The sequence below is a fragment of the Lithobates pipiens genome, unplaced genomic scaffold (genome assembly GCF_037356315.1).
Source record: "Lithobates pipiens isolate NorthernLeopardFrog02 unplaced genomic scaffold, aLitPip1_a1.2 Scaffold_1, whole genome shotgun sequence".
Taxonomy (NCBI): Eukaryota; Metazoa; Chordata; class Amphibia; order Anura; family Ranidae; genus Lithobates; species Lithobates pipiens.
Window position 1 is genome coordinate 116,376,202 of NW_027507685.1, and position 15,007 is coordinate 116,391,208.

Below are 15,007 nucleotides of genomic sequence, written 5' to 3' on the forward strand. Positions count from 1 at the left end.
ATGGGGCCGTGTGGGATCGAGGTGCCTCCATCCTTTCATAGTGCGAATGGGGCGTTGTGCTGGGATCGAGGTGCCTCCGTCATTTCATGGTGCTAATGGGGCGGTGTGCTGGGATTGAGGTGGCTCGGCCATTTCATGGTGTGAATGGGGCGGTGTGCTGGGATCGAGGTGGCTCCGTCATTTCGTGGTGTGAATGGGGCAGTGTGCTGGGATCGAGGCGCTGTTATATCCTCTGTGTTGTGAGAGACACAAGACTCTGGTCTGGCACAATGGAAGTTTATTTCCAGTACTCACTGTACACTGCAACATGCATCTCAGGACAGTACATCTTATTAGGCTGCTTACATGTGTCCAAGATGGCTACTATACCCCTTGACATCACTCCTGGGTGGAGCCAGCCTTAAAGTGGCAGTACATGTGAAACCCTTCAGGTATAACACCTTCCATCCATCCCTAAAAAAAAAAAAAAAAAATAAATAAAAGCAAAACGAGAAAAGGCACAAAACATTAACTAATAACTGTCCAATAACAGTCCTCCAAACACAGGAGATGCACAGGACTTTTCCTGCATCCAAATGTGAGAGCAAGATTCCAGGGACAGTTGCGGGGATACAATGTCATTGGATCACTTTCGGCGGCCCCGTCGAAAGTCTCGTAACCGGTCTTGAAGCTGAAACCGGTCAGGAGGGCGACAGTGTCGTTGAGGGCGGGCACCCATCGACTCGGGATCAGAGGAAACAGGGTCGACTGGAATGGGCACTGGCGGTGCCAAGAAGGGATCCCCCAGCTCAGTGGGTGAACCAACCTCCGGACCAGGGCTGGAGGGTTCTCTTGGAGCTGAGTTCAAAAGATCAGAGTCCCCCCAATCATCAGTTCCCATGCATCCTGATCCGCTGGGAGCAGTTCCTTGCCACACTGGTGGTTCAGCCGGCGTCAGGGATTCATGCAGTTGAAAACGAGGGCGCAGTTGGTCCGCATGCCTTCTGCAAATGGAACCATCTTCCAGGCAGACCCTATACATCTTGGGTCACAAAGTCTCTGCAATGACAGCAGGAAGCCAACGGGTGTTGGAAGCCCCATAAGATCGGGCCCATACCTTTTGTTGGGCTGTGAATCGGGGGATCTCATGGTGTTTGACCATCTTGTCTTGGGACTGCAGTACATGTTCCTGGACTGTTTGTGGGCGGAGCATGTCCAAAACGGTCCATGGCTGCCGACCCAGAAGGAGTTCTGCTGGAGTTTTCCCGGTGGTTGCATGTGGTGTGTTTCTGTAAGCAGAAAGGAAGGAGTCCAGCTGCTGGGGTGACAGGGACTGCTGTTTACTTGTAGCCAACAATGTGCTGGGATCGAGGTGTCTCCGTCATTTCATGTTGAGAATGGGGAGCGGTGGGCTGGGAATCGAGGTGGCTCCGTCACTTCGTGGTGTGAATGGGGCAGTGTGCTGGGATCGAGGTGCATCCGTCATTTCATGGTGCTAATTGGGCGGTGTGCTGGGATTGAGGTGCCTCCGTCATTTCATGGTGCGAATGGGGCGGTGGGCTGGGATCGAGGTGTCTCCTCCGTCATTTCATGGTGTGAATGGGGCCGTGTGGGATCGAGGTGCCTCCATCCTTTCATAGTGCGAATGGGGCGTTGTGCTGGGATCGAGGTGCCTCCGTCATTTCATGGTGCTAATGGGGCGGTGTGCTGGGATTGAGGTGGCTCGGCCATTTCATGGTGTGAATGGGGCGGTGTGCTGGGATCGAGGTGGCTCCGTCATTTCGTGGTGTGAATGGGGCAGTGTGCTGGGATCGAGGCGCTGTTATATCCTCTGTGTTGTGAGAGACACAAGACTCTGGTCTGGCACAATGGAAGTTTATTTCCAGTACTCACTGTACACTGCAACATGCATCTCAGGACAGTACATCTTATTAGGCTGCTTACATGTGTCCAAGATGGCTACTATACCCCTTGACATCACTCCTGGGTGGAGCCAGCCTTAAAGTGGCAGTACATGTGAAACCCTTCAGGTATAACACCTTCCATCCATCCCTAAAAAACAAAACAAAAAAAACAAAAGCAAAACGAGAAAAGGCACAAAACATTAACTAATAACTGTCCAATAACAGTCCTCCAAACACAGGAGATGCACAGGACTTTTCCTGCATCCAAATGTGAGAGCAAGATTCCAGGGACAGTTGCGGGGATACAATGTCATTGGATCACTTTCGGCGGCCCCGTCGAAAGTCTCGTAACCGGTCTTGAAGCTGAAACCGGTCAGGAGGGCGACAGTGTCGTTGAGGGCGGGCACCCATCGACTCGGGATCAGAGGAAACAGGGTCGACTGGAATGGGCACTGGCGGTGCCAAGAAGGGATCCCCCAGCTCAGTGGGTGAACCAACCTCCGGACCAGGGCTGGAGGGTTCTCTTGGAGCTGAGTTCAAAAGATCAGAGTCCCCCCAATCATCAGTTCCCATGCATCCTGATCCGCTGGGAGCAGTTCCTTGCCACACTGGTGGTTCAGCCGGCGTCAGGGATTCATGCAGTTGAAAACGAGGGCGCAGTTGGTCCGCATGCCTTCTGCAAATGGAACCATCTTCCAGGCAGACCCTATACATCTTGGGTCCCAAAGTCTCTGCAATGACAGCAGGAAGCCAACGGGTGTTGGAAGCCCCATAAGATCGGGCCCATACCTTTTGTTGGGCTGTGAATCGGGGGATCTCATGGTGTTTGACCATCTTGTCTTGGGACTGCAGTACATGTTCCTGGACTGTTTGTGGGCGGAGCATGTCCAAAACGGTCCATGGCTGCCGACCCAGAAGGAGTTCTGCTGGAGTTTTCCCGGTGGTTGCATGTGGTGTGTTTCTGTAAGCAGAAAGGAAGGAGTCCAGCTGCTGGGGTGACAGGGACTGCTGTTTACTTGTAGCCAACAATGTGCTGGGATCGAGGTGTCTCCGTCATTTCATGTTGAGAATGGGGAGCGGTGGGCTGGGAATCGAGGTGGCTCCGTCACTTCGTGGTGTGAATGGGGCAGTGTGCTGGGATCGAGGTGCATCCGTCATTTCATGGTGCTAATTGGGCGGTGTGCTGGGATTGAGGTGCCTCCGTCATTTCATGGTGCGAATGGGGCGGTGGGCTGGGATCGAGGTGTCTCCTCTGTCATTTCATGGTGTGAATGGGGCCGTGTGGGATCGAGGTGCCTCCATCCTTTCATAGTGCGAATGGGGCGTTGTGCTGGGATCGAGGTGCCTCCGTCATTTCATGGTGCTAATGGGGCGGTGTGCTGGGATTGAGGTGGCTCGGCCATTTCATGGTGTGAATGGGGCGGTGTGCTGGGATCGAGGTGGCTCCGTCATTTCGTGGTGTGAATGGGGCAGTGTGCTGGGATCGAGGCGCTGTTATATCCTCTGTGTTGTGAGAGACACAAGACTCTGGTCTGGCACAATGGAAGTTTATTTCCAGTACTCACTGTACACTGCAACATGCATCTCAGGACAGTACATCTTATTAGGCTGCTTACATGTGTCCAAGATGGCTACTATACCCCTTGACATCACTCCTGGGTGGAGCCAGCCTTAAAGTGGCAGTACATGTGAAACCCTTCAGGTATAACACCTTCCATCCATCCCTAAAAAAACAAAACAAAAAAATAACAAAAAAAAAAAAAAGCAAAACGAGAAAAGGCACAAAACATTAACTAATAACTGTCCAATAACAGTCCTCCAAACACAGGAGATGCACAGGACTTTTCCTGCATCCAAATGTGAGAGCAAGATTCCAGGGACAGTTGCGGGGATACAATGTCATTGGATCACTTTCGGCGGCCCCGTCGAAAGTCTCGTAACCGGTCTTGAAGCTGAAACCGGTCAGGAGGGCGACAGTGTCGTTGAGGGCGGGCACCCATCGACTCGGGATCAGAGGAAACAGGGTCGACTGGAATGGGCACTGGCGGTGCCAAGAAGGGATCCCCCAGCTCAGTGGGTGAACCAACCTCCGGACCAGGGCTGGAGGGCTCTGTTGGAGCTGAGTTCAAAAGATCAGAGTCCCCCCAATCATCAGTTCCCATGCATCCTGATCCGCTGGGAGCAGTTCCTTGCCACACTGGTGGTTCAGCCGGCGTCAGGGATTCATGCAGTTGAAAACGAGGGCGCAGTTGGTCCGCATGCCTTCTGCAAATGGAACCATCTTCCAGGCAGACCCTATACATCTTGGGTCCCAAAGTCTCTGCAATGACAGCAGGAAGCCAACGGGTGTTGGAAGCCCCATAAGATCGGGCCCATACCTTTTGTTGGGCTGTGAATCGGGGGATCTCATGGTGTTTGACCATCTTGTCTTGGGACTGCAGTACATGTTCCTGGACTGTTTGTGGGCGGAGCATGTCCAAAACGGTCCATGGCTGCCGACCCAGAAGGAGTTCTGCTGGAGTTTTCCCGGTGGTTGCATGTGGTGTGTTTCTGTAAGCAGAAAGGAAGGAGTCCAGCTGCTGGGGTGACAGGGACTGCTGTTTACTTGTAGCCAACAATGTGCTGGGATCGAGGTGTCTCCGTCATTTCATGTTGAGAATGGGGAGCGGTGGGCTGGGAATAGAGGTGGCTCCGTCACTTCGTGGTGTGAATGGGGCAGTGTGCTGGGATCGAGGTGCATCCGTCATTTCATGGTGCTAATTGGGCGGTGTGCTGGGATTGAGGTGCCTCCGTCATTTCATGGTGCGAATGGGGCGGTGGGCTGGGATCGAGGTGTCTCCTCCGTCATTTCATGGTGTGAATGGGGCGTTGTGCTGGGATCGAGGTGCCTCTGTCATTTCATGGTGTATATGGGGCGGTGTGCTGGGATCGAGGTGGCTCCATCATTTCATGGTGCTAATCAGGCGGTGTGCTGGGATTGAGGTGCCTCCATCATTTCATGGTGCGAATAGGGCGGTGTGCTGGGATTGAGGTGCCACCGTCATTTAATGGTGCGAATGCGGTGGTGTACTGGGATCGAGGTGCCTCCGTCATTTCATGGTGTGAATGGGGCGGTGAGCTTGGATCGAGGTGCCTCCGTCATTTTATGGTGCGAATGTGGCGGTGTGCTGGGATCGAGGTGGCTCCATCATTTCATGGTGTGAATTGGGCAGTGTGCTGGGATCGAGGTGGCTCCGTCATTTTATCGTGTGAATGGGGTGGTGTGCTGGGTTCCAGGTGCCTCCATCATATCACGGTGCAAATGGGGCAGTGTGATGGGATCAAGGTGGTTTCATCATTTCATGGTGCGAATAGGGCGGTGTGCTGGGATCGAGGTGGCTCTGTCATTGAATGGGGCTGTGTGCTGGGATTGAGGTGCCTCCATCATTTCATGGTGCGAATGTGGCGGTGTGCTGGGATCGAGGTGGCTCCATCATTTCATGGTGTGAATGGGGCGGTGTGCTGGGATCGAGGCGCATCCATCATTTCATGGTGTGAATGGGGCGGTGTGCTGGGATTAAGGTGCATCTGTCATTTCATGGTGCGGTATGCTGGGATCGAGGTGGATCCGTCATTTCACGGTGTGAATGGAGCCGTGTGGGATCGAGGTGCCTCCATCCTTTCATGGTGCGAATGGGACGGTGGGCTGGGATCGAGGTGCCTCCGTCATTTCATGGTGCTAATGGGGCGGTGTGCTGGGATTGAGGTGGCTCTGCCATTTCATGGTGTGAATGGGGCGGTGTGCTGGGATCGAGGTGGCTCCGTCATTTCATGGTGTGAATGGGGCGGTGTGCTGGGTTCCAGGTGCCTCCATCATATCATGGTGCAAATGGGGCAGTGTGATGGGATCAAGGTGGTTTCATCATTTCATGGTGCGAATAGGGCGGTGTGCTGGAATCAAGGTGCCTCCGTCATTGAATGGGACGGTGTGCTGGGATTGAGGTGCCTCCACCATTTCATGGTGCGAATGCGGCGGTGTGCTGGGATCGAGGTGGCTCCATCATTTCATGGTGTGAATGGGGCGGTGTGCTGGGATCGAGGTGGCTCCGTCATTTCATGGTGCGAATGGTGCGGTGTGCTGGGATTAAGGTGCCTCTATCATTTCATGGTGCGGTATGCTGGGATCGAGGTGGATCTGTCATTTCACGGTGTGAATGGAGCCGTGTGCTGGGATCGAGGTGCCTCCATCCTTTCATGGTGCGAATGGGGTGGTGTGCTGGAATCTAGGTGCCTCCATCATTTCATGGTGTGAATGGGGCGGTGTGCTGGGATCGAGGTGTCTCCGTCATTTCATGTTGAGAATGGGGAGCGGTGGGCTGGGATCGAGGTGGCTCTGTCATTTCATGGTGCGGTATACTGGGATCGAGGTGGATCCGTCATTTCACGTTGTGAATGGAGCTGTGTGCTGGGATCGAGGTGCCTCCGTCATTTCATGGTGGGAATGGGGTGGTGTGCTGGAATCGAGGTGCCTCCGTCATTTCATGGTGCTAATGGGGCGGTGTGCTGGGATTGAGGTGGCTCTGCCATTTCATGGTGTGAATGGTGCGGTGTGCTGGGATCGAGGTGGATCCGTCATTTCACGGTGTGAATGGAGCCGTGTGGGATCGAGGTGCCTCCATCCTTTCATGGTGCGAATGGGGCGTTGTGCTGGGATCGAGGTGCCTCCGTCATTTCATGGTGCTAATGGGGCGGTGTGCTGGGATTGAGGTGGCTCTGCCATTTCATGGTGTGAATGGGGCGGTGTGCTGGGATCGGGGTGGCTCCGTCATTTCGTGGTGTGAATGGGGCAGTGTGCTGGGATCGAGGCGCTGTTATATCCTCTGTGTTGTGAGAGACACAAGACTCTGGTCTGGCACAATGGAAGTTTATTTCCAGTACTCACTGTACACTGCAACATGCATCTCAGGACAGTACATCTTATTAGGCTGCTTACATGTGTCCAAGATGGCTACTATACCCCTTGACATCACTCCTGGGTGGAGCCAGCCTTAAAGTGGCAGTACATGTGAAACCCTTCAGGTATAACACCTTCCATCCATCCCTAAAAAAACAAAACAAAAAAAAACAAAAAAAAACAAAAGCAAAACGAGAAAAGGCACAAAACATTAACTAATAACTGTCCAATAACAGTCCTCCAAACACAGGAGATGCACAGGACTTTTCCTGCATCCAAATGTGAGATCAAGATTCCAGGGACAGTTGCGGGGATACAATGTCATTGGATCACTTTCGGCGGCCCCGTCGAAAGTCTCGTAACCGGTCTTGAAGCTGAAACCGGTCAGGAGGGCGACAGTGTCGTTGAGGGCGGGCACCCATCGACTCGGGATCAGAGGAAACAGGGTCGACTGGAATGGACACTGGCGGTGCCAAGAAGGGATCCCCCAGCTCAGTGGGTGAACCAACCTCCGGACCAGGGCTGGAGGGCTCTGTTGGAGCTGAGTTCAAAAGATCAGAGTCCCCCCAATCATCAGTTCCCATGCATCCTGATCCGTTGGGAGCAGTTCCTTGCCACACTGGTGGTTCAGCCGGCGTCAGGGATTCATGCAGTTGAAAACGAGGGCGCAGTTGGTCCGCATGCCTTCTGCAAATGGAACCATCTTCCAGGCAGACCCTATACATCTTGGGTCCCAAAGTCTCTGCAATGACAGGAGGAAGCCAACGGGTGTTGGAAGCCCCATAAGATCGGGCCCATACCTTTTGTTGGGCTGTGAATCGGGGGATCTCATGGTGTTTGACCATCTTGTCTTGGGACTGCAGTACATGTTCCTGGACTGTTTGTGGGCGGAGCATGTCCAAAACAGTCCATGGCTGCCGACCCAGAAGGAGTTCTGCTGGAGTTTTCCCGGTGGTTGCATGTGGTGTGTTTCTGTAAGCAGAAAGGAAGGAGTCCAGCTGCTGGGGTGACAGGGACTGCTGTTTACTTGTAGCCACTGTAGCTTTGAAATAGCGTTTAAAAGTCTGCACAAACCGCTCTGCTTGACCATTTGTAGCTGGGTGGTAAGGTGCGGTCAACTTGTGCTTGATGTTGTGGGCAGTCAAGAAACGCTGAAACTCCTGATTGGTGAATTGTGCACCGTTGTCTGTGACGATTTCTCTGGGGTATCCAAATGTAGCAGCGAGATGTAACAGTATGGAAACTGTTGCCTTAGTTGTTGGCTGAGTAACAGGAATTACCTCAGGCCACTTTGAATGGGCGTCCACTATGATCAAGAAGGTGTGTCCTCTGATCGGACCTGCAAAGTCCAAGTGTAGTCGAAACCAAGGAACCGCTCTACAGTCATTGCAGAGGGTGCTGAATGCATATGATGTATGTCTAAACTGTGGAGCACTTCCTCATCCTCTGACTCAGATGATGATGTATATCTTCCCACCATATAGGTCTTTGTCTTGGGGTTCAGAGGTTGTTTATCTCGCACCTTCTTGCTCCGGCAAACTCGTTTCAGATGTCCTGTTTTACCACAGTTATGACAGGTCTGATCCTTAAACCTGCAGACTTTGTGATCATGGTCTGTATTCCCACAATGGTAGCAAGCTGACCCCCGGCTTGGTGGAGGTCTGTATTTCCAGTTTGCAACTGTGGTCTTGACTGCTGTTCTGAGAACTTCTTGTTTCACCTCTTCTCTTCTGCCCTGGGGGTTCAATTACTCTGTATCTTTCACAGCCATTTCCATCATTGAAGCTATATCAATTGCCTTTGCAAGGGTAAGGTCTTTCTCTGTTAACAGTCTCTTTTGGCTAGAGTCACAATTCAGTCCCATGACAAACTTATCTCTCAGTGCAGTAGGTAGGTACTCCCCAAAAGAATAGGTAGAGGCTAGTCTGCGAAGGGCGAGCACATAAGCTTTAATTTCTTCACCTGGCTGCTGCTGCCTCTGATAAAAATGAAATCTTTCTGCAATCTCTAGTGGTTTAGGCTGGAAGTGACCCTCTAACAGTGTCAGGAGCTCTGCCAATGTCTTAGTTGCTGGTTTTACAGGAAAAAGGAGATCCCTGAGAGTGTCATATGTCTGAGCACCGACCACTGTCAGAAATACTGCTACTTGCCTTTCACCTGGGATGCCATTTGCACTGAAATACTGTTCCAGTCTCTCCACCCAGGAACTCCAGGATGTCTGTTCTCCATCAAATTCACTTAATGTCCCAATCAATGACATTTTCCTGCTGGGATCTGTGATTGCTTTTATCCAGGTAACAATCCACAATGTCTTTGTCTCTCTCTCAGACTGATAGACACTTTGTAAAACCCATCCTCGTCGCCACTGTTATATCCTCTGTGTTGTGAGAGACACAAGACTCTGGTCTGGAACAATGGAAGTTTATTTCCAGTACTCACTGTACACTGCAACATGCATCTCAGGACAGTACATCTTATTAGGCTGCTTACATGTGTCCAAGATGGCTACTATACCCCTTGACCCTTGGCATCACTCCTGGGTGGAGCCAGCCTTAAAGTGGCAGTACATGTGAAACCCTTCAGGTATAACAGGCGCATCCCTCATTTCATGGTGTGAATCGGGCGGTGTACTGGGATCAAGTTGGCTCCGTCATTTCATGGTGTGAATGGGGCGGTGTGCTGGGTTCCAGGTGCCTCCATCATATCATGGTGCAAATGAGGCAGTGTGATGGGATCAAGGTGGTTTCATCATTTCATGGTGCGAATAGGGCGGTGTGCTGGAATCAAGGTGCCTCCGTCATTGAATGGGACGGTGTGCTGGGATTGAGGTGCCTCCACCATTTCATGGTGCGAATGCGGCGGTGTGCTGGGATCGAGGTGGCTCCATCATTTCATGGTGTGAATGGGGCGGTGTGCTGGGATCGAGGTGGCTCCGTCATTTCATGGTGCGAATGGGGCGGTGTGCTGGGATTAAGGTGCCTCTATCATTTCATGGTGCGGTATGCTGGGATCGAGGTGGATCTGTCATTTCACGGTGTGAATGGAGCCGTGTGCTGGGATCGAGGTGCCTCCATCCTTTCATGGTGCGAACGGGGTGGTGTGCTGGAATCTAGGTGCCTCCATCATTTCATGGTGTGAATGGGGCGGTGTGCTGGGATCGAGGTGTCTCTGTCATTTCATGTTGAGAATGGGGAGCGGTGGGCTGGGATCGAGGTGGCTCTGTCATTTCATGGTGCGGTATACTGGGATCGAGGTGGATCCGTCATTTCACGGTGTGAATGGAGCTGTGTGCTGGGATCGAGGTGCCTCCGTCATTTCATGGTGGGAATGGGGTGGTGTGCTGGAATCGAGGTGCCTCCGTCATTTCATGGTGCTAATGGGGCGGTGTGCTGGGATTGAGGTGGCTCTGCCATTTCATGGTGTGAATGGTGCGGTGTGCTGGGATCGAGGTGTCTCCGTCATTTCATGTTGAGAATGGGGAGCGGTGGGCTGGGATCGAGGTGGCTCCGTCACTTCGTGGTGTAAATGGGGCAGTGTGCTGGGATCGAGGTGCATCCGTCATTTCATGGTGCTAATTGGGCGGTGTGCTGGGATTGAGGTGCCTCCGTCATTTCATGGTGCGAATGGGGCGGTGGGCTGGGATCGAGGTGTCTCCTCCGTCATTTCATGGTGTGAATGGGGCGATGTGCTGGGATCGAGGTGCCTCTGTCATTTCATGGTGTATATGGGGCGGTGTGCTGGGATCGAGGTGGCTCCATCATTTCATGGTGCTAATCAGGCGGTGTGCTGGGATTGAGGTGCCTCCATCATTTCATGGTGCGAATAGGGCGGTGTGCTGGGATTGAGGTGCCACCGTCATTTAATGGTGCGAATGGGGTGGTGTACTGGGATCGAGGTGCCTCCGTCATTTCATGGTGTGAATGGGGCGGTGAGCTTGGATCGAGGTGCCTCCGTCATTTTATGGTGCGAATGGGGTGGTGTACTGGGATCGAGGTGCCTCCGTCATTTCATGGTGTGAATGGGGCGGTGAGCTTGGATCGAGGTGCCTCCGTCATTTTATGGTGCGAATGTGGCGGTGTGCTGGGATCGAGGTGGCTCCATCATTTCATGGTGTGAATGGGGCGGTGTGCTGGGATCGAGGCGCATCCGTCATTTCATGGTGCGAATGGGGTGGTGTGCTGGGATTAAGGTGCATCTGTCATTTCATGGTGCGGTATGCTGGGATCGAGGTGGATCCGTCATTTCACGGTGTGAATGGAGCCGTGTGGGATCGAGGTGCCTCCATCCTTTCATGGTGCGAATGGGGCGTTGTGCTGGGATCGAGGTGCCTCCGTCATTTCATGGTGCTAATGGGGCGGTGTGCTGGGATTGAGGTGGCTCTGCCATTTCATGGTGTGAATGGGGCGGTGTGCTGGGATCGAGGTGGCTCCGTCATTTCGTGGTGTGAATGGGGCAGTGTGCTGGGATCGAGGCGCTGTTATATCCTCTGTGTTGTGAGAGACACAAGACTCTGGTCTGGCACAATGGAAGTTTATTTCCAGTACTCACTGTACACTGCAACATGCATCTCAGGACAGTACATCTTATTAGGCTGCTTACATGTGTCCAAGATGGCTACTATACCCCTTGACATCACTCCTGGGTGGAGCCAGCCTTAAAGTGGCAGTACATGTGAAACCCTTCAGGTATAACACCTTCCATCCATCCCTAAAAAAACAAAACAAAAAAAAAAAAAAAAAAAAACAAAAGCAAAACGAGAAAAGGCACAAAACATTAACTAATAACTGTCCAATAACAGTCCTCCAAACACAGGAGATGCACAGGACTTTTCCTGCATCCAAATGTGAGAGCAAGATTCCAGGGACAGTTGCGGGGATACAATGTCATTGGATCACTTTCGGCGGCCCCGTCGAAAGTCTCGTAACCGGTCTTGAAGCTGAAACCGGTCAGGAGGGCGACAGTGTCGTTGAGGGCGGGCACCCATCGACTCGGGATCAGAGGAAACAGGGTCGACTGGAATGGACACTGGCGGTGCCAAGAAGGGATCCCCCAGCTCAGTGGGTGAACCAACCTCCGGACCAGGGCTGGAGGGCTCTGTTGGAGCTGAGTTCAAAAGATCAGAGTCCCCCCAATCATCAGTTCCCATGCATCCTGATCCGCTGGGAGCAGTTCCTTGCCACACTGGTGGTTCAGCCGGCGTCAGGGATTCATGCAGTTGAAAACGAGGGCGCAGTTGGTCCGCATGCCTTCTGCAAATGGAACCATCTTCCAGGCAGACCCTATACATCTTGGGTCCCAAAGTCTCTGCAATGACAGCAGGAAGCCAACGGGTGTTGGAAGCCCCATAAGATCGGGCCCATACCTTTTGTTGGGCTGTGAATCGGGGGATCTCATGGTGTTTGACCATCTTGTCTTGGGACTGCAGTACATGTTCCTGGACTGTTTGTGGGCGGAGCATGTCCAAAACAGTCCATGGCTGCCGACCCAGAAGGAGTTCTGCTGGAGTTTTCCCGGTGGTTGCATGTGGTGTGTTTCTGTAAGCAGAAAGGAAGGAGTCCAGCTGCTGGGGTGACAGGGACTGCTGTTTACTTGTAGCCACTGTAGCTTTGAAATAGCGTTTAAAAGTCTGCACAAACCGCTCTGCTTGACCATTTGTAGCTGGGTGGTAAGGTGCGGTCAACTTGTGCTTGATGTTGTGGGCAGTCAAGAAACGCTGAAACTCCTGATTGGTGAATTGTGCACCGTTGTCTGTGACGATTTCTCTGGGGTATCCAAATGTAGCAGCGAGATGTAACAGTATGGAAACTGTTGCCTTAGTTGTTGGCTGAGTAACAGGAATTACCTCAGGCCACTTTGAATGGGCGTCCACTATGATCAAGAAGGTGTGTCCTCTGATCGGACCTGCAAAGTCCAAGTGTAGTCGAAACCAAGGAACCGCTCTACAGTCATTGCAGAGGGTGCTGAATGCATATGATGTATGTCTAAACTGTGGAGCACTTCCTCATCCTCTGACTCAGATGATGATGTATATCTTCCCACCATATAGGTCTTTGTCTTGGGGTTCAGAGGTTGTTTATCTCGCACCTTCTTGCTCCGGCAAACTCGTTTCAGATGTCCTGTTTTACCACAGTTATGACAGGTCTGATCCTTAACCACTTGACCACTGGGCACTTAAACACCCTTAATAACCAGACCAATTTTCAGCTTTCGGTGCTCTCACATTTTGAATGACAATTACTCAGTCATGCAACACTGGACCTATATGAAATTTTTATCCTTTTTTTCACACAAATGGAGCTTTCTTTTGGTGGTATTTAATCACCGCTGGGTTTTTTATTTTTTGTGCTATAAAAGAAAAAATACAGAATATTCTGTAAAAAAATGAATTTTTCTTCATTTCTGTTATAAAATTTAGCAGATTAGTAATTTTTTCTTCATAAATTTTGGCCAAAATTTATACTACTACATATCTTTGGTAAAAATAAGTACAAATTGGTGGATATTATTTGGTCTTTGTGAAAGTTATAGAGTCCACAAACTATGGTGCCAATATCTGAAAATTGATCACACCTGAAGTACTGATGGCCTATTTCAATTCTTGAGACCCTAACATGCCAGAAAAGTACAAATACCCCCCAAATGACCCCTTTTTGGAAAGAAGACATTCCAAGGTATTTAGTAAGAGGCATGATGAGTTTTTTGAAGTTGTCATTTTTTCCCACAATTCTTTGCAAAATCAAGATTTTTTTTACTTTTTTTTTTTTTTTACAAAATTGTCATATTATCAGTTTATTTCTCACACAGCATATGCATACCACAAATTACACCCCAAAACACATTCTGCTATTACTCCCGTGTACGGCGATACCACATGTGTGAGACTTTTACACAGCGTGGCCACATACAGAGGCCCAACATGCAGGGAGCGCCATCAGGCGTTCTGGAGCACCCAGGACAATTCTGACATTTCTCTCCTACATGTAAAAATCATCATTTATTTGCTAGAAAATTACATCGAATCCCAAAACATTATATATGTTTTTTTAGCAAACACCCTGGAGAATACAATGGTGGTCGTTGCAACTTTTTATCTCGCACGGTATTTGCGCAGCAATTTTTCGAATGCTTTTTTTTGGAAAAAAAAACGTTTTGTGCTTAAAAAAAAAAAAAACACAGTAAAGTTAGCCCAATTTTTGCATAATGTGAAAGATGAAGTTACACCGAGTAAATCGATACCTAACATGTCACTCTTCAAAATTGCACAGGCTCGTGGAATGGCCCCAAACGTCGCTACTTAAAAATCCCCATAGGCGACGATTTAATTTTTTTACTGGTTATATGTTTTGAGTTACAGAGGAGGTCTAGGGCTAGAATTATTGCTTTCGCTCCAACGTACGCAGCGATACCTCACATGTGTGGTTTGAACACCGTTTTCATATGTGGGCGGGACTTACATATGCGTTCGCTTCTGCATGCGAGCACATGGGGACAGGGGCGCTTTAAAAAAAAAAAAAAAATTTTATTGTTCATTTTACTTTATTTATTTTAGTTTGACATTTTTTTCCCCAAAAATTAATTTTTTGATCACTTTTATTCCTATTACAAGGAATGTAAACATCCCTTGTAATAGGAATATGGCATGACAGGTCCTCTTTACAGTGAGATATGGGGTCAATAAGACCCCGCATCTCACCTCTAAGCTGGGAAGCCTGAAAAAAAAAAAAAAAAGATTCTGGATTTGATAGTATTGGCGAGTCGGTAGAAGCACCGGAGGGCGGCGGGAGGGGGGGGGGGGTGTCTATGGCTGGGTATTGCAGGGTATCACCAACTATGGCTGGGTATGGCTGGGTATATCAGAGTATGGCTGGGTATCTCAGAGTATGGCGTTGCAGAGTATTGCGTTGCAGAGCATTGCAGGATATTGTAGGGTGTTGCAGAGCATTGCAGAGTGTTGCACGGTATTGGCGGGTGTTGCAGAGCATTGCAGAGTGTTGCAGGGTATTGGTGGGTGTTGCAGAGCATTGCAGAGTGTTGCAAAGCATTGCAGAGTGTTGCAGGGTATTGGCGGGTGTTGCAGAGCGTTGCAGAGCATTGCAGGATATTGGAGGGTGTTGCAGAGCATTGCAGAGTGTTGCACGGTATTGGCGGGTGTTGCAGAGCATTGCAGAGTGTTGCAGGGTATTGGTGGGTG